The following is a 20131-nucleotide window of genomic DNA, read 5'->3' on the forward strand; positions in this document are numbered from 1 at the left end:
TTTCATCTGCATTCATTATGGATGACAACCATTTTTCTTTTGTTCTTATTCTATATTATTTGACCTGAAAGTATCTCCATTAATTTAACAGATAAATTCAGGGCCATGTGGACTTTGCCATAGACTCTATAGCCCTTGGGTAGCCAGATTGAGTCTGCTGTCTTCTTGCAATCTTCCAATTAAAAGTTACATGACTTAATAATGCTAATATGCAGGCTTTTAAGTCCAACTTTGGGCCCAAAGCTATCAAACTTCATTTTTATTTCTTACTACGAGTCACATAATTACCCAAAATAGTAAGGCATTTGACATTCTCAACAACTTTGGTGCTTCTGATTCTGTTTGTGTCGGTGAAAGATCAGTATTCTGGTAAGTAGGAGATTCCTCTGTGCATGGGAAACAAGAACAGTTAAAAAAGATCTTTCAAGCTTAATCGTTTTTCTTTTGGTTACACACAAATGCATAATGATAAACACATGATCAATTATTTTACATCTGATTTTGTGCATATTTCTGGTGGTGAAAGTTTCTCTTCTGTCATGTCTCCCTCAGTGTGTGGAATCTAACCTTTTGTCATTCTCAAAATTGTGGTGTATTCCATCGCGACTTTCTTAGGGGATTGTCCTAATCTCCAGTTGTGTCTCTGGGAAAGGATTAGTGGAGCTATTTAGACATGAGGGATTTTCCGATCTTTGTTATTCTTTCTTCCTCAGCAGTTCCCCAAGGAATACCAGCACTTCAGGAGTAAAGAGGAATGGTGGACTTTAATCATCTGACTTATTACTGATGTCCACATGCTATGATTTTTAAGAATGGAATAAAAGCACCATTAAATACTTTTAAGTATATTTTGCTCATGTTGAGTTTGCACAGTTGCACTTTTCTTTTTTCGTTTAGACGTGCACTGGTGAGATTTGCAAGTTGATATATATTTTGATTGCGCGAATGTTTCTTTCAGAGTGGTAACCTTCTTTACACCACCTATTGTATTGCAACAGCGTTATTGTGCACCTAGTAATTAAACACAGCAGGAGGCTTTGAGGGGCCATGCTGTCCATTTCATTATTGCGTACCAAAGCATGTTTCAGTGAAATATTACATTGAAAGGGTAACATTCAGGCCTAGGTTAACCATTAAGCAAAATAAGCACGTACTTAGGGAACCAAGGGAAGGGGACACCACGGAGTTTTCTCCAGGCTGGATTTATCATGAACTAGAGCCCCACATAAAGCTCAATAAATGAAATAAAAAAGCATATTCAGTAAATGCAGGTTATTTTTAATATAATTTTGGGGACTGGCCTGGAAGAAAACTGATATTTTAATCTATTATTTCACATTCAGCACTTAATGTTTTGTCATTTTGACAATGGAAGGGTCGAGGGGGAACCGTTGTTGGGCTTTACTTAGGGCATCAGTTGGCCTTAATCTGGCCATGGTAACATTTGCATTGATATCACCAGTAATTTGAATTCTGAAGAAAGCATTCTTTTGTACCCCATAAATGCGCGGGTTTCCCCCAGGTGCTCAGTTTCCTCCCACATTCCAAAGATGTTCAAGTTTGTTCAAGTTTGCAGGCCCCAAACTTCAATTATATATCTTAATTCATATAGACACTGCATGACACGCTGAGTTCCTCCAGCATTTCTGTGTTTTTACCTAGTTGATTGATTCGTTACGTGGGTGTATTTGGGAAGCACAGGGTAATGGGTCAGAAGGACCAATTACTTCACTGCATCTCTATGTAACATTCAAAATAAATTTAAAAATTAAATTATTGCACCAAGTTGTTGCAGAAGCCTCTGGCTAGATCATTGGTAGTTCTGTACCATGTGCTTCAGAAACAATGGCCAGCCTTAATGGTATCATAATTTTAGATTCTCCCAGAAGTGGAAACGTCCTCCCCATTTCAAGAGTTCCTGGGACTTTTATGTTTCAGGCATGTCCCTGCTGTGTTCTGCTTGAATAGTGCCCAACAGAAGAATATTTTATTGCTTGAATATGATTACAAGATTAAACCTTTCTCACTTTAAAGATAGAAATAAAACACTTCTTTAAGTTACTGAATCAACCATTTGTGATATTTATATAATCAAATACAAACAAACAAACTGCACTTACGGAATTCACTATTGTGACAATACCATGGGCAGTAATCCTTTAGCTTACAGGACAATATAAAAAGGGGCATGAATATGTAAACTGCAAATATAACTTTTATAAAGTATGGAAATCATAAAAGAAATTTGTAAAATGCAAACAATAATAGTGAAACATTGTTTATTACGTGACAATAAACCTTTGTCCTTTGAATCAGTTTGTTCGAGGTAGTCTTGAAGAAGGACTTCATGGAATCCATCCTTGATTGTTTTCTTGAAGACCATGTTACTGAACCTACAAGCGAAAATGCTTTATTAGATCTGGTCCTCTTCAATGAGACAGGTAAATTAATGATGTTGTAATTAGAGGTTTTCTAGGAAAGTGTGATCACGCTATAATTGGATTTCTCATAAAAAATGAAGGTAGAGTAGTTTGATCTAAAACCAATGTATCATGCTTGACAAGGGAGACTAAATGGAATCAGAATCAGAATTTATTTTCATGAACATGTGTCACGAAATTTATTGTATTGGAACAGCATTATTGTGAATTACTGGCACAGAAGTTGCTATAAATACATTTGCGTTAATCCATTATTTAAAAAAAATAAATAAATAAGTGCAAAAGAAGAGAAAAAAATGAGAAATAGTCTTTGGTTATTGTCCATTCAGAAATCTAATGGAAGAAAGGGGAAAGCTGTTTTTGTACCATTGTATGTTCATTTTCAGGCTCCTGCTCTACTTTCTTGATGGTAGCAGTGAGAAGAGGGCATGACCTGCTGTTGAGGGTCCTTAATGATAGAGGCTGCTTTCTTGAGACATGTCCTCGATGGAGTGAGGACTGATGCCCATGCGTTGGCTTAGTTCACAACTTTCTGTACCCTTTTTCTGTCCTGTGCATTGGCACCTTCAGTGGTGCAACTAGTCAGAATGCTGTCCACAATCAAGCTATAGAAATTTGCCAGTCTTTGGTGAAATACCAAATCTTCTCAAACTCCAACAAGGTACACCCACTGGTGAGCCTTCTTCATGATTGCATCGACATGGAGGCCCTAGGATAGATTTTCCAAGACATTGACACTGAGGAATTTGGGTGAGGAAGACATATAGGCTACTTTGAAGGGCAGTTGATGAACAGTGAAAGATTTTCAATGTGAATTGTCACAATCAACTCAAATTTATTTTTGTTTCACAACAGAAGTATATTCTAATTAAAAGCAAGGATATTAAAGATGGAGAGAGCCAGCCATGGAAAATTAAGGGAATAAAAGTATTCATCAAGCTAAAAGCTAATGCATACAAAGTCACCAAGAGTAGTGAGAAGCAGAAAGATTGGGAAAACTTTAAAAAGCAAATGATAAGGAAAGGGAAGATAGGTTATGAAAGTAAATTTAACATGGGTCAGCATAGTAGTTTGTGCTACACTATTACAACAGCAGCCTGGTTTTGAATCTGATGCTGTCTGTGTCTGCGTGGGTTTCCTCCAACTCTTCAAAATGTACTGGGGTGGAAGGTTAATTGGGGTATTTGGACAGAATGGGTTCATGAACTGAAAGGACCTGTTACCATCCTGTAAGTCAAAATTAAATTAAAATAGAAATGCAGATAATGGAAGTTTTAGGTTATAATTTTTTTAAGTGAAAAATATTGTCCTAAGTGAATGCATTTCCTTGGTAGATGAGAAGGTGGAATTAATATTGGGCAGTGCAGAAATGATTGAGTCTCCCAAAAACTTCCAGTCTTCATGGTAGAGATCACGTACAAAAAAGATGTTATGTATGCGATAGGGGTTGAGTACCTCAATAGAAACACTATCATTAAAAAGATTGTCCTGAGCAAGCTAATGGCCCTAAAGGAGCCTAAAGTATTTTTCATACCCAAGGTAAAAAAGTTCCTTGGATGTGGTAAACCACTGTTATGCTATGATTGGCTGCTGCCGGCTAGACACGCCTCCTGAGACTAATCTTATCCATAGCCCTTTGCATGCTCCCAATTCCATTCTTCCTGATCAGTCAATGAGATTGATGGCTGTTCCAGTCTAAAGTTAATAAAAGCCTATCCATTTCACAACTTTAGTCTTTTGTGATTATTGATGGTGCCTCACAGGGTATTGAAAGAAATAGCAGAAGTTATAGAAGAGGCATTTGTAATAATTTACCAAAATTCTCCAGACTCTGGGCAGGCCCCAGCAGACTGGAAAACAGCAACAGTCACCATTTTTTTTTTTTTTTTAAAGAGACATAGGCAAGAGGCAGGTATTAATAGGCCAGTTAGCTTAACGTCTGTCATTGGGAAAATGCTTGATGCTATCATAAGGACAAACAACAAGACATCTAGATAGAAACTGTTTTATCAGGCACATGCAGCATAGATTCAGGAAGAGCCGGTCCTGATTGACAAAGTTACTGGTGTTCTTTTAGGATATAATGAATGCAGTGGATAGAGAACAACAACAAGAGGATGTTGGAAACTTAGATTTGCACCAAAGGCCTACAGATGATAAGGATGCATGTGTAGAAGAATTATTTATATCTCATTTATATTTTAATGGTTTTGACTTGTATCTCAATGCTAAAGCTTTTTTTTAAATACAAGATGGCTGACAAACCTTTTGTGTGACATAAGATGGCTGAAAACAGTTAGACAGCTGCAAATATGACCTTTGAGAATAAGCACTGATTGTGCAGACTCTGCAAGGACAGATACAATACAAAATAAAGATAAAGTTCACATAAACATCAGTAGTTTTGTATTTTTGGGGGGGCAATCTCAGACCATAATATATTCTATTTTGTCTTATGAAAAGTAAACACCAAAAAGCCAGATGTCTGGGAAACCATTTTTTCCTATATAGAATGATGCTAACATTTAGAGTGAGGGTTATCCTGCCCCTTACTCATTTGAAATTGTGTAAATATAGAAGCAACAATCTATTTCTTTGAAGTGAGAGCTGAGACTTCAGAAAGATGTCTGCTTGTGATATCTCCTGACTAGTCATCCTCACTTCCTGTATAAAAAAATTAATATCTCTAATATGCACGCTTTGAAGAGATATTTTTACTGTGCATTCTTTGGCAGTCTGATTTCATTTTAGAGGCATGGGCTGATGTCCACATTGGTGTAGTCAGCAAGGTTCTCACAGAAATGATTGACAAGGATGGAATAAGCGGCAACAGTGATACTGGGACATCGGATGGAGTTGACAGGGCACCTCTGGGACCCTTGAGCCTGGACTCCAATACCCACGCCCGGGAACATTGTGGTCCCTCTTCTGAGGTTGATCTGGTTCCCGACTGAGATCCACAAAAGAACCAAAAGAAATAAAGCATGCAGGTCAGTGAGAAATAAGGTTTAATGTTACATGACTGCAGTGGTAAGATTATATTGTTATCAGAGGTTAAAATTAATTTGAACATTTGGCCAGAGAGGTCTGTAAAAAAGGATTTAATTTGTGAGACAGGCAGGAGATAAGATATGGGACAGCAAATGGATAAGGTAGATGGAACTGCCCCAGCACAGCAAATGTGTAATATGTACCCGAAGTATGATAAAGATTTTCGATTGCTGTCAATAGTCTTAATAAACAGGCTGGGTATTGAGACCTAATCAAAAGGGGGAACATGGTCAATACAAGATGCTGAAAAAGCTGAAAAATCATTGCAGGACAGAAATAGAGGAAATGTATATGAGAACAGAGAGAACAAGGTCAAAAGGTATGGCAAAAATCCAAGGAAAATAGTTGGAGGAATAATTGAAAGTCATAGGGGAATAGCATTATGTACATGAGAAGGTGCATTAAAAGACTAGGAGATCCTGCAGGCAGAATGTGAATGGTATGATAATCAAAAGAAAAAGCAAATGAGAGATGAAGACAGAGCTAAGCAGCAAATGTTTAATAAACAGGTAATGAAAAAGAAAAACCCTAGGGGTCCATCATCAGGCATGGCAATACTATTTTTGTAAAATGATGAGGATGAGAAGTTAGATGATTCCTTTTGGGTGCACCCACCCCCGTATCTGCCCCAGGTCCAAGAGGCTGTCTTGCCTCAAGCCTTGCAATCAGCCTTAGTAGCCACAGCACCAATGCAGGCTCATCCAGCATCTGAGGGTATTACATGAGACTCCCACCCAAAACCTGAATACAATGTGTCCATAGGTGAAGCGGTAAAAATAAAACACAGAGACAAAGAAACTAAGGAAGACAAAATGGAGCAAAAACAATACCCTTGGTTCCAAATCCCCGCAGACACCAGCAAAATCATTCTTCTACACATGGAGTTGGGAGTATCAGCATGGATGGAAGATTGATTTATCAAGAGAAGACAGCGAGTTGAGATGAATGGGTATTTTTCTGCATAACGACCAGTGATGAGCAGAATGCTGCAGAGGTTGGTGCGAGCTCTAGAAATGTTCACAAATTTATTTAATAGTTTGGAAGAGGACACCAAATGCCACATATCCAAGTTTGGTGATGACAGTAAATTGAGTGGAAAAGAAAATTGTGCAGAGCATTCAGAGAGTCTGCAGAGAGATATAGATAAATTAACTGAGTGAGAAAGGATCTGGTAGATAAATGTTGGTAAGTGGGAAGTCACTTATTTTGAAGGATAGATCAGTTATTATTGAAGAAGGGAAAGAATTCAGCATGCTTTCATGCAGAGGAACTTGGGAGAGCTTGTACATGAATCACAAAAGGTTGGTTTGCAGGTGCAGCAGTAATCAAGAAAGCAAATGGAATGCTGGCTTTCATCGCGAGATGGATTGGATTTAAGATCCTGCTGCAACTATATAAGGTACTGGTGAGGCTGTTCCTGGAGTACTACATGCATTTCTGGTCTCCATATTTAAGAAAAAAATAAATTGTCTTTAGTGGTGGAGGTTCATCAGGTTGATTCCAGAGATGAGGGGATTAGCCTATGAGGAGAGATTGAGTCCCCTGGGACTGTACTCACTGGAATTCAGAAATGGCAGGGGACCTTATAGAAACATATAAAATTATGAAAGGAATAGACAAGATAGAGGCAGGAATGTTGTTTCTGCTGATAGGAGAGACTAAAGCTAGGGAAAATAGCCTTAAGATGGGGGCGGGGGGGGGGGGAAGAGATTTAGGAGGAACTGTTTTATGCAGAGAGTTCTGAATCTGTGGAGATAAACAAAAAAAAATCTGCAAATGCTGCGGTCAAATATGCTGGAGAAACCTAGCAGGCCATGAAACACCCAAAGGGAGTAAAGGGTAATTTACATTTCAAGCCTGCAGCAAACAACAAAAATGTTGTTTACCCTTTACTTCCAGTGGATGCTGTCTGATCTGTTGAGTTTCTCCAATGAATCTGTAGAATTCTATGCAGTGGAAGCTGCTTCCTTAGACATATTTTAGAGCAATGTTAGCATTGTAGGGAAGTTAAGGGTTAATGGGAAAAGTCAGTTAGATGGTGCTGAGTCTATGACCAAATCATCCATGATTTTATTTAATGAGTGTAGGCTTGACAGGTCAGATGACCTACTCCTGCTCCTAGAATATTCTTATGTTTTTATCTAACACTCCACTTACCAGGACACTATGGGGACTTCAGGGCACCAAGGCCAATGCTAGGACACTTACTAAGAGACATCCTGTCCAATATCAGGGAAGCAATGAGGGAGTATCTAAAGCCGCTTTCAGGTGGCCAACGTAAAGCCGCCTAAATTACCTGAATGCAGCTGTTGGGAGGCCACCTGAAAGCAGAGAATCATGACCCAAGGAGTACTTACTAACCCTCCTTGGGTATGTGTATTCTCAACTTCCAAGCGCTCCCCCTAGGCACCTGAAAACTGGTGGGACTATGGCTACAGTTGACAAGAGCTGGTGTTTACTCTTCAGTGCCTCTCCCCACTGATGTCCTTTCAGGTTCTAGAATAGCAGCTTCAGCGCTGCCACCTGAATGTCGCTTTGCACACACCTGCAGCCTGCTCCAGAGCCACATTCTCCCAGCTATTCCACCTGAAAGTGGCTTAAGCTGACATGACTACAGCTTGAGGGAGCACATGGTCAATTTCTACCAATGTACATTGCTTATAAGCTAATCTACGGCTCCTAGAACGCTTCCACCAGCGTTGTCTCCACTCCATCCTCAACATTCATTGGAGCGACTTCATCTCCAACATCGAAGTACTCGAGATGGCAGAGGCCGACAGCATCAAATCCACGCTGCTGAAGATCAAACTGCGCTGGGTAGGTCACGTCTCCAGAATGGAGGACCATCGCCTTCCCAAGATTGTGTTACATGGCGAGCTCTCCACTGGCCACCAAGACAGAGGTGCACCAAAGAAGAGGTACAAGGACTGCCTAAAGAAATCTCTTGGTGCCTGCCACATTGACCACTGCCAGTGGGCTGATATCGCCTCAAACTGTGCATCTTGGCGCCTCACAGTTCGGCGGACAGCAACCTCCTTTGAAGAAGACCGCAGAGCCCACCTCACAGACAAAAGACAAAGGAGGAAAAACCCAACACCCAACCCCAACCAACCAATTTTCCCTTGCAATCATTGCAACCGTGTCTGCCTGTCCCGCATCGGACTTGTCAGCCACAAACGAGCCTGCAGCTGACGTGGACATTACCCCTCCATAAATCTTCGACCGCGAAGCCAAGCCAAAGAAGACATTGCTTAGGTCTTTTGATCTTCCCTTCAGTTAGTGACATTGATTACAAATTCATTGGCAACAACTGAAGGATCCAGTAAATGACTCACTGATAATTTATTTACACTACACTGCTCTGATAAACTTCTGGTAGTTGCCATTATCCATGAAGTTGTCATCTATGAATTTGAAAAGCCACAAAGGTTAAATACTGACAATTGGATTAAAGAAATAATGACATCCAGCAAGTTTTTTTTTGACAATGAACTTTTTGTGAAAGGTACCAGAATATTTTCATTTATTTAGCTTTATTTTGACCACCTCCCATCTTGTGTTACTGATTTTCTGCTCCTTCCTGTAGCAGCTTGTTGAATCACTGCCGAAGAGTTACAAATCCTGCAATTTGAAGGAGAAGTAAGAGCCTGCCTGAGGTGAAATGATATCTCAGTGTAGAGCTCAACATAGTCTGGTTAAACCTGCCAGATATGTTTCACAATTCAGGCCAGGATTGATGTCCACTGAAAAACTAATGCCTGCAGCAAAACAGAATCCCTGACCAATTTTACACCACTTTACTTTTGAACTGTGATATGTCCAGGCGGACACAAGATGGAGCTCTTCAATAATAGACCCCTTCAAACCAAAAACAAATCAACTGAAATGAAACGTTCTCTGACAATTTATGAGGAATAACTGAACAATTCTGACAACTAATTAATGGGAGATGTTTTTATTTGTTCTAAAATTTGTAAGGAGAATGCAATGAAATAGTTAAATTCAAAGTGATTTCTTCCACTGTTCAGAACTAAATAACAGAGTATAAAGCTACATGCAGTTCTTCAAGGAATAGATGCAATGTGAAATGATTAATGGCAGTTCTATGGTCAAAATGCATTGCATCCTCTTGGGGATTACAATAAGACAACTCCTGAAGGGAAGGCGATGGAGCTATGAAAGTATTTTAACTGCGGAGGAAATGTTTAGAGTGTCTTTCAGCCACAGCAGGGTGTGCTTTCATTATTTCTTTATGTCATGTGCAAATTCTCAACAATTTTGTTTTGAGGTGTCAGAAATGCATCATTAGTTAATCGTCATGCCAATGCTGTGCCCCTTCCGCAGCCCTGTACCATTGTGCTGTGTTCTCTAATTCTTGTTGACTTTCTTTGTCTTCCCAATGTCTCTATCTTCGTAGATTAAAATACTCAAAATGTACAAAATTTCACAACTGAAGAGGATAAGCCAGATGCAGGAACAAGGGAAATCAATGGATACCCTCACATGTTGAAAACAATTTGAGCCTATTAATCACTAGCTTCCCTAGAGTTCTCATCCACCCATTCTTCACAACACCATTTTAAAAGGTCTGTTTCTTACCAGATCTGAAGAATGAAGTTGAAATGAATATTATAGTTTGTGAGTGACATGACCTTACTCCAAGGGGTCACTGATAGCTTGGAGGAAAGTTGTCTCACTTATAACTGAGTCTCAAGGTTATGGATTCGCAGTGTGCAATGACACCAAAATGAGCACACAATAACCAATGCTGATGCTTCAATGCAATCCTCAGTCAGTGATGTTAAACATGCCTACTGCTTTCAGTGGCCAGTCTCTGTTATTCAGTGCTAGTATTTTATTCATATTGCCTCCTCTCAGTCTTGACCAAAATCTCGAAAGCTTAGCTGAGGGACTCAACAACTGAAAATTCTGTTATCTTGAGCAAACAATGAAAAGCTGGAGAGGTTCAGCAGGTCAGGCAATATCCGGAGGTTAGGCTTTAAAAAAGTGTCCCGACATGAAATATTGACTGTTCATTTCTCTCCATGGTTGCTGTCTGACCTGTTGATTTCCCCCAGCTTCTCATTGTTTGCTCTCAATCGTTTAGGCCAGTGGTTTTCAAACCTTTTTCTTTCAACTCGCATACCATCTTAAGTAATCCTTACACCACAAGTGTTCTGTGATTAGTAAGAAATAATTTGCATCATAAACTGAACATAATCTGCTGGAGGAACTCAGCAGTATCAGTGGGAAATAAAGTGAGAATGGTGTTTCAAGCCAAAACATTATCGAGATTGGTTAAATGAAATTAAAAAGCCTTTGCTAAAAGGACACGGTGGGAAAGGTGAATCAAAGGCACCATGTGAGATTGCTGAACCAGGTAGATGTGAAACATGGCAGAGAGAGGCAAGAAGGAGGAAGGGAGAAGATAGAGAGAACAAGAACAAGAGAGAGAGAATAAGAGAGAGAGAGAGAGAGAGAGAGAACGTGAGAGAGAATGTGAGAGAGAGAAAACGTGAGAGAGAATGTGAGAGACAGAGAATGTGAGAGAGAGAGAATGTGAGAGAGAGAGAATGTGAGAGAGAGAGAATGTGAGAGAGAGAGAATGTGAGAGAGAGAATGTGAAAGAGAATGAGAGAGAATGAGAGAGAGAATGAGAGAGCAAGAGAGAGAGAGAGAGAGAGAGAGAGAGAGAGAGAGAGAGATGTGCTCAGGTAGAGAGTGATAAGTCATACAGGGTTAGAAAACAAAAGTGACCTGAGATGGAAGGTGAGAATGGTTGGAAAAAGGGAAAGAGTGTGGGAGATGGGGTGCAATCAAAGATGAGGATGATAATATGTGGGGGCTGTAGTAAAGGCACAAAATACTGGAGAAGGACTCAAGCCCGAAACATAGTTTATATATCTATTCCTTTGCCACGTAAAGGACACTGTTTGACCTTCTGAGCTTCTCCAGCATTTTGGGTTTTTACTTCAATCACAGTGTCTACAGAACTTTATGATTTACATATGTGGGGGCTGGGTGATGAGAGGAGATGGGTAGAAAAGGGGACAAAAAAATGTACACCTCACTGCTTCCATTCTGTACTCTTTAACTGGCTTCCATACTACATTTAACCAGACTCAACAAAGGGTTTTGGACTGAAACATCAACCATTCTATTTCTCCATCTGATGCTCCTTGACCCAGTAAGTTCTTTTATCAGATTGTGCTTGGTTTCAGGTTCCTGAACCTTGTCCACAGCCAAAGTAAGGCCCATTATAAACAAAAGGAAAAACACCTCATATTCTGCCTGAGCAGTCCACAGCCCAATTATATGAAAATACATTTTCTAATTTTAGGTAAAAGCTTCCCTCTCTCTTCTTAAGTATCCCTTCTGTTCTGCTCCCCTATTTTTGGTTCCCTCCTGCAGCCCCATCCAGCCCTGCACCAAATCTTATCCCTCTCCTCTTTGGCTTCACTCCCCTCTTCCCCAACTCCTCTCTGGATTCTTCCATTCCCACCTCATCCCCAACCTCCTCCAACCTCGGTTCCATCTGATCTCCGCTTATACCAGCATTATTTATCACATTCCAGTTTAGGCAGCCTTAATTTTATACATTGTCAGGGCAGTTGTCACACAATTTCTCTTTGCATGCAATGTTTCATGTTTTAAGTAGTGATAAGAGACTTGAGGCTGAGTTATGTTCCATTATATTTTCTGTCACATGCTGCTGGTAAATTTGTTTCTTTAATGTGTAAAGCAGTGAATATTTTAAAATTAAAATATGAGCAACTTGTTGGACAGAATTCCAGATTTTTATTGACATGCATGACTGACAAGTGCTATAAAATTATTTCAAGCAGGTTATGTTGTAGAGCACCAATGCACACCAGTAACAGTTCCTGTATATAAATAAGGGAATTATTATTAGGATGTTGTGTTTGCTTGAAACCTCTCCTTTACTTCTTCAAGGAAAACAAACCCAACCTTTCAAAAATCAGTTTATAGCTGAAATTCTCAATACCTCAGCAGCTGCTTCTGTGCAATGTCATCCTTGCAACAGGTGAGAACTATTTATCTACCTGTTCAGATGCTTTCAGAAATCCTTGGGCCTTTACATTATGTTCTATGTGCAAGGGCCTCTCTTTGCTATAGAACTTCCCACTGTCCTAGTTTTCACCTATCCTAGCCTTGTTAGTCCTAAAATGCATCACTGCACAAATTTCATCCACTATTTCCGTGGCCAACTTTTCAACTGATCAATATCAGTATACATTTCTCCATTTACATTAAATAAATGACTTCTGCATTAATACAAAAAAACAAATGGTCATCGCATACCTCCCATCACCGAGCCAATTTTGAATCAATTTGCCAAGTTCTTTTGTATTCCTTTGGCCCTTAACTAATGAAGCAATTTTCCATATGGGACATCATGTCAGACCTTATTGACACCGATGTAGGCTATATCAACCATTGTTCTCATTAATACATTAAATCAACTTTTCAAAATATTAAAATAAGTTAGATGGGAGATCTTCCTAACATTGATTAATTCATCCCCTCCACCACTATCGACTCAAACCTCACCCGCATCTCCTCGGTTTCCCATTCCCTGATCTCTTCTACACCCAGTCGCAATCAATATAGAATCCCCCTCATCCTCACCTATCACCCCACCAGCCTCTGTGTCCAATACATCATCTGTTGGAATTTCTGGCACTTACTACAGGATACCACCACTAGATACATCTTGCCCGCTCGTCCCCTCTCAGCCTTTCACAGGGACCTCTCCCTCCATGATTTCCTCATACACTCATCTCTCCTCACCCATCGCATCTCTGGCACCTTCCTCTGTGCTAGTAGGAGGTGCAACACTTGCGGCCACACCTCTTCCCTCACCACAGTCCAGGGCACCAAATAGGCCTTCCATTTTAAGCAACACTTGATCTGTACATCCAGAGGACTTACTTATTGCATCTGATGCACCCTTTGTGGTGTTCTCTACATTGAAAAGACCAGTCACAGATGGGGAGATCGCTTCACTTAGCACCTCCTCTCTATCCGCAAACACAGCAAACTCTCAGTGGCCAACCAGTTCAATTCTGGGTCACACTCCCACACTCACATGTCTGTCCATAGCCTTATGTACCATTCGACCCTGACAAACCCATAGATTGGAGGAGCAACACCTTTTTTTCCATCTAGATACCCTTTAGCCAGATGGTATGAACACTGACTTCATTGCTTTCCATTAAACCTGCTTGATGTTTCTTCCTCTCCCCCATTTCCTGCCTTTCCAGTTCCCTACCTTTCCAAGGCCCCTTCCTCTTCAGTGCTGCTGTCCTCTCTCTCCCTTCTCCACCTATCATCTCCTGTCCTGCTACCCCTTTCCCCCTCCCCTCATTTATTTTGATGCTCACCGGCATTTTCTCATACTTTGATGAAGGGCTCAAGCCTGAAATGTCAGTTCTGTATCTCTGCCTTTGCTACATAAAAGACACTGTTTGACTTGCCGAGTCTCTCCAGCCTTTTGTGTTTTTACCTCTTGATTAATCCATGCATCTCTAAATTCTGATTCTCAGGTTTTTTTTTCCCCCCAAAATATTGCATTTACAATCATCAGAGTAGAATGGAAGAAAGAATATGGAATAGAGCTGCACAATATGGGCCCTTTGGCCTACAATGTTAAACCGACTTATGTTACCTCAACCAAATCCTTCCCAACCTCATAACCCACAACATTCAGATTCTCTTGCATCCATAAGTCTATTTAGGAGAACAGTAAAACCCTTGGTATCCGGCACCTATGGGGATTGGTAGATGCTGGATAAATGAATTTTCAGATTGCTTGAGATTGCGTGTTGGGCGCAATAACAGCTAGGGGTGGCAATTTTACACTATTGCATTTTTTACCTATTTATTTTCTGTGGGTTTTTTTGCCAGTCGCTTGAGGCTGTCTGTTAATTAAATTCCAGTAATGGGGATTTTACTGTATTTTAGAAGTCCCTGTTGTACCAGCCTCTGACAATATCTATCATAGTCAAAAGAAAATTATGTCTAATGTCTCCCCTAAATTTCATCCACACTCATTAAACAGATGGTATTGTTACTGCAGATAAAGTTGTTTGGCCTTCCACCCTTTCTATGCCTCTCCTAATCTTATATACCTCACATCTCATCCTCCTTTACTCCAAAGAGAAAATCCCTACCTCAGTCAACTTCGTTTCATAGGCATGCTTGCCAGGATATTGAGAGGTAATATCCTAATAAATCTCCTCTGCATCATCTCCAAAGTTTCCATATCCCTTCATATAATTAACCAATCAGAACTTTATTCAATAAAGTTTCTGCATTTGCAATTGTCATATCATCTGGTATCTTCTCTGTGACCAGAGTGATTGGAAAATTTCAGTCAGAACCCATCCATCTTTTCTTTTGTTTGCCATAGCAGCAAGGGATACATCTCATTTGGCCCAGGGAATTAATTTCCCTTTCAGGCATTTAATGCCTTTTTCTTTTCAACAGCAACCTCAAATTTGTCCTTTTGCTCAAGGTCTTTTTCCAGCCCATAGTGAATACAAAAGTGAGGCATCTATTGTTGATTTTGTCTGAACTCTTCTGCTCCATATACAGGTTACTATTTTGGCCCTCATTTGTTCTACTCTTTCCCTGGTTTCTTTTTGCCCCTAATATGCTTATAGAATGCCTTGTGATTTTCCTTAACCTAGCCCACCATTGCTGCTTTGCATTTCTCTTTGGGCTACTAATTACATTATGTGTCCACCATTGCATATTTATACTTTTGGTGCTCTCCTGTGTTCAATTCCCTAAACCTGCATAAACTTGTACTTTCTTTTCCATATCCAACCCTTGTATCCATGACATCCAGGGTTCCTTTGCCTTGTCACCTTTCACCATAAGAATAGCCATGTCACTCTGAAATCTCACGGTTTCATTTTTAGACTCAACTGTAGATGGCAGCTCCCAGTCAACTTCCTTTCTCATTCACGTCTTTTCAAGTCGAAACCAGGCTCCCCGCAATTTAGAAACAAAAGAATGCAGATGCTGGAATCCAGAGCAAGGTTGGAAGGTTCTGTGTGTTTCAAATAGCATCTGCTTAGCCAAAGGGATGGTCGACATTTTGTGTCAAGGCCCTGATAATGAGAGAGTTTAAAAAAAGATAATTTTGTTTAAAATGATGCTGTCAGCACAGAGTCCTCAAAATCAACAGGAAAATTAACTGGGAAGGTAAGCAAGGCCAGATCCTGATTAGGGGAGTCTACCATGCCTTGAAATCTTTAGACCATAAAGGTATGTGACACGATGAGAAGAATTTGTTTATGGGGATATGTGAGATTGGTTCTGCTAACAATATAAGGCTTGTCTTTCAATTGTTACTTGTCAGTTTTAAGAGTTATAGCAGACTAATATATGTAGATTAGGAAAGAAGTGGCACCTTTAATGACATATGTGTGAACTTTGGACTTCTCCTTGGACTGGAATCGTGGTTGGTACCATGACCTCTGAAACTTTCCAGATCTTCTGACACAAACAGGAGTCCCTGATGAAGCGAAGTCCATGGGACTTGCTGATTATTGATTGTTATGCTGTGTCTTAGACTTGTTGTTTTGTTAAACTTTCTTAAAGGCATTTGTATAGATATATGGACTGTCCAGTCCAAACCTACCTGACCTTCCCTAACCTCTCCCTTGGCTCCTCCCCGGATTTCCCAATAAAGTTTGGCCTGCCTGCCTGTACCTGGAATTTGGTCAAATAGTGTATCAGAAATGCTCAGGTTTTTGGTAATTAAAATTATTTAATCACTCCATCATGTCGACGTGATTATTGTGTGCGCCACACTTATTACATTTTTCATACGAATTACTGCACGCTAACAAAATAGTGTGTACAAAATAGATTCCTCATTGATCTGAATCCTTGAAAATTTACTTATTTTATCTTGTACAACCCCAATCAGGATTGAGAATGAAGGGAGCAAATGTCTAACTATATAGGAGAGAGAGTGAGGCATGAGATAAAGGTTAGAAGCTGATAGGTGGAATCATATTTGGTGGTGTGTGGAATAATGGGCAGATGAAACCAAATTATGGAGGACAGAAAGAAATGTGGAGGCAGACACAGATATTTGAAAGGTAAAATCATATAAGAGAGAGATTACAGGTATTTGAAACAAGGGCTTTAATTTACAATTGATCCTTGTTCTTCTCCATAACACCTTTTACACCAGACAGAGTTATTTTCCCTCTCTTCAAGAGGTTCTCCCAGTGGCACTCCATTTACTTGCCCGGTAACAGTTGCAATGATTAGGTTCAATTCAAACCTCTCCAGTAGGACACAGAACATGCTCCCCTGGACATATAATAAAAATTCCAACCCCTCAAAGCCTTTTCATGCTGAGGGAATTCCAGTTAATTTTGTGGAGTTTGAAATCCTCATCCGCTACTACTATATTTCTGCTGACTGTTGGGAGGCTTGTGCCAACCTGTAGTAGAGTAATTGCCCTCTTTTATTTTATAACTAATTTCCAATGTTTTGTCTCCATTTGAAGAACCAGTGGGATATCCTCCCTCTCCATTGCAGGATAGTATTTTTTACATGGGTCTTTTAAAGTTTGCCAATTAATTCTATCTTAATTGTAGAGAGGTCTGAAGTTATTTGACTGTAATCTCAGAAAACAAAATAATGTTCAAAATTTATGCATTTATGTTTTCATCTTGGAGGATTTATTTCTCTGTAATGATTTAATTCAGAAAAGAGTACTATAATTCAAGTAAATTTTCAGTTAAATATATCATCTCATCATTTCTTGTATCTTTGCATTGCAAATTAAATAATCAATATTCTCACTAGGACTAAAGAATCCATATTTAAGAGATAAGGAAGCTGGGTTAATAAATTATCTTGCTTCCAACAAAGATTACATATCTTTCAGAGAAATGTCATTTATTTCTTGTAGGTGTATATTGATCATAATCAGCTTTCAGTCACAAATGCAAATAAGAGACAAAATGCTTGGCTTCTTGGATATAGTTTCCTCAGAGTTTCTGATTCAGACTTCAGGAAAGTTTGATCCACATTAAACCTAGCTGAGGCAATATTTTCTGAAATATCAAGAAGTTTACTGGATTTCATGATGAAAAGCACAGTAATTTAGTTTGTTGAATATCAAATCCTTCCAAGATATTTGGTAAAAAGCAGCAAATGCTAACAAGGCCAAGAGCAGAATTAGAGAGATGGCATTTGCCATTTGCTATCAGCACTGGGTAAAGTCAACAAATTCCCTTCAGACGATTGTATCAATGACATTAAGACAAAATGCAAAGTGTATCTGTCCATTGAAATCAGGAGGAATGACATCACGTACATTCACAACACAGGAGTTTGAAATATCGAAACTTCCTTCATGCATTTTGATGTAATTTTTTTCAGCCCAGCCATAAATCCTGATAAACTGTCACACTCCAGTTGAAATGCAAACACCTGAATCACTACCCAACGATGAATAATAATGCATGCAATCGATAGATAAATTTTTAAATTAGAGCCAAGTGAAAGAAACATGAAAGTACACTATGGCACAGAAACAGCCCCTACGGTCCATCGTGTCTATGCTAAATTATTTATTTGCCTAGTCCCATCAACCTGAACCCTGACAATAGCCCTTCATACCCCTCCCATCCACATACCTATCAAACCTCCTTAAATGTCAAAATCGAATCCACATCCATCACCTCGGTTGGCAACTCATTCCAGACTCTCACCACCATTTGAGTGAAGATATTCCCCCTTAAAATTCCCATTAACCCTTAACCCATGTCCTCTAGTCCTTGTCTCTCACAACCTCAGTGGAGAAAGCCTGTTTGCATTTACCGTTTAAGTACCCTTAATAATTTTGTGTTCCTCTATCAAATATCACCTCATTCTCTGATGCTCCAGGAAACAAAGTCCTAAACTATTCAAACTTTCCCTATAACTCAGCTTATTCAAGTCCTAAAATCATCCTTGTAAATTTTCTCTGCACTTTTTCAAATTTCTTGATATCTTTCCTGTAGGTAAATGACCAAAACTGTCACAATACTCCAAAATTGATCCTCACCAACATCTTATACAACTTCACCATCACATTCCAACTCCTCTATTCAATGCTTTGAGTAATGAAGGTCAAATTACTAAGAGATCTCTTTATGACCCTTTAAAAAAAACTAGTTCGTTGTGAATTTCTACTCACTGTTGCATGTACATTGTGGAACTCCGATTGATAGTTCCATCTCCAGACTGTTGAGTTGAAGTGAATTAATACTGCCTTCCCTGATCACTTGATCCAGCTTCCTGATGATCTGAGCTTTTGAAATTCAACTGCTTGAGTCACCTGACTCCAATTGCCTGGTGCAGCCTTCAGATAACATCCTTGTTGATGTCTGCTACAATAGTCCAGTCCAAGATTGCAAGAGCACTATGTGTTAGTGCAAGTGATTGATAACGAGAAAAAGGTAGCATTACAGATGGATAATATCAAGAGTCCCTTCAGGTGTTGATATATGGTGCATAACTGGCTGGCCAGTGTACTTTTCTCCCAGATCTTCTTGCTTTTAGAGGTGAAGATGGTGCAGATGCAGATGTGTTATCCTCAGCAGAGGTAGTAATAGTAGTGTTTCTGATTACTGGAACAACTTGTTCATTCCTGGTCATCAATGTAGCTTAAAAATCATCCTTTAAGTGAGCAGCTTGAAGACGGTCAATGCTAGCAGACTTCATCTTGGCTTGTATATCAAGAATGAAATACTTGGGACACTTGTGTTTCACCTTATATTGTCCAGTGGTCTGAAGGGTTGGTGTACTGCATCACATCTAATGCATCCATATGAACACAGACTAAGCTCCAATGGTATATGTGATACAACATTTTGTGTGAGCATTTTGGCAGGAGTGATATTTGTCATCTACTATCGTGGTCAATAAACATAATTGGTTGTGTCTAGTATTGATGTAGGTCGATCAGGTGCAACCATCTGTCCTGGTACTGTTAGTGTAGTCCCATACACCAGTTGAGCCGGTGTTCAGCCTAAGTCTTCTTTTACTGTCTTGCGGATGCCAATAGTATGATTGGAAAGCATTCATACAACTGGTTTGGGTTCTACTGGGCTTTCATGCTGCCTTGAGCTGACGAGGAAAGTGTTTTGACAATGCCTTTAACTGCAGCTGTTTTGCGGGTGCATATACTACTATGTAGATTGATCAGTTCATGAAAGAGCTGGGAATTAAACTGTCATCTCCTGTCAGTCATGATTGTATAAGGTGTGCTGTAACATATTACCAGTAATGGACCAAAACTGGCTACTGTCTCAGCTGTCATATTATGAATAGGTATAGCAAAAGCCCTCCTGCTAAAACAGTCTATACAGGTGAGAGGAATACCACTTGACAGAAGGAGAGGACCTACCAGATCGATATGTATATGTACCACAGATATCAGATGTCAATGGAGGGAGAATACTAACTTCCACTCTGGTGTCTACTAGAAAACAAATATCTTGGTGTTTGTCTGTACTGTGAAATAGCGAACGACTGTGTAGCTTCGCACCAGGAAGACTCGTCACCCCTAGTTCCTGGCTTGGGTGTTTCTCTGCTGTTTA

The 20131-nt window shown here is 39.7% G+C and overlaps 1 long non-coding RNA gene across 1 annotated transcript; it reads right to left on the reverse strand.

The window, feature by feature from the left end:
- Positions 1–217: 217 nt before the first annotated feature.
- On the reverse strand, positions 218–10207 carry LOC138752527 (uncharacterized). Its single transcript, XR_011350722.1, has 3 exons — positions 10092–10207; positions 2299–2393; positions 218–386 (listed from the first exon to the last, which is right to left on the reverse strand). It is a non-coding gene; the product is annotated as an uncharacterized lncRNA (long non-coding RNA).
- Positions 10208–20131: the final 9924 nt, after the last annotated feature.

The sequence above is a fragment of the Narcine bancroftii genome, chromosome 1, assembly GCF_036971445.1.
Source record: "Narcine bancroftii isolate sNarBan1 chromosome 1, sNarBan1.hap1, whole genome shotgun sequence".
Taxonomy (NCBI): Eukaryota; Metazoa; Chordata; class Chondrichthyes; order Torpediniformes; family Narcinidae; genus Narcine; species Narcine bancroftii.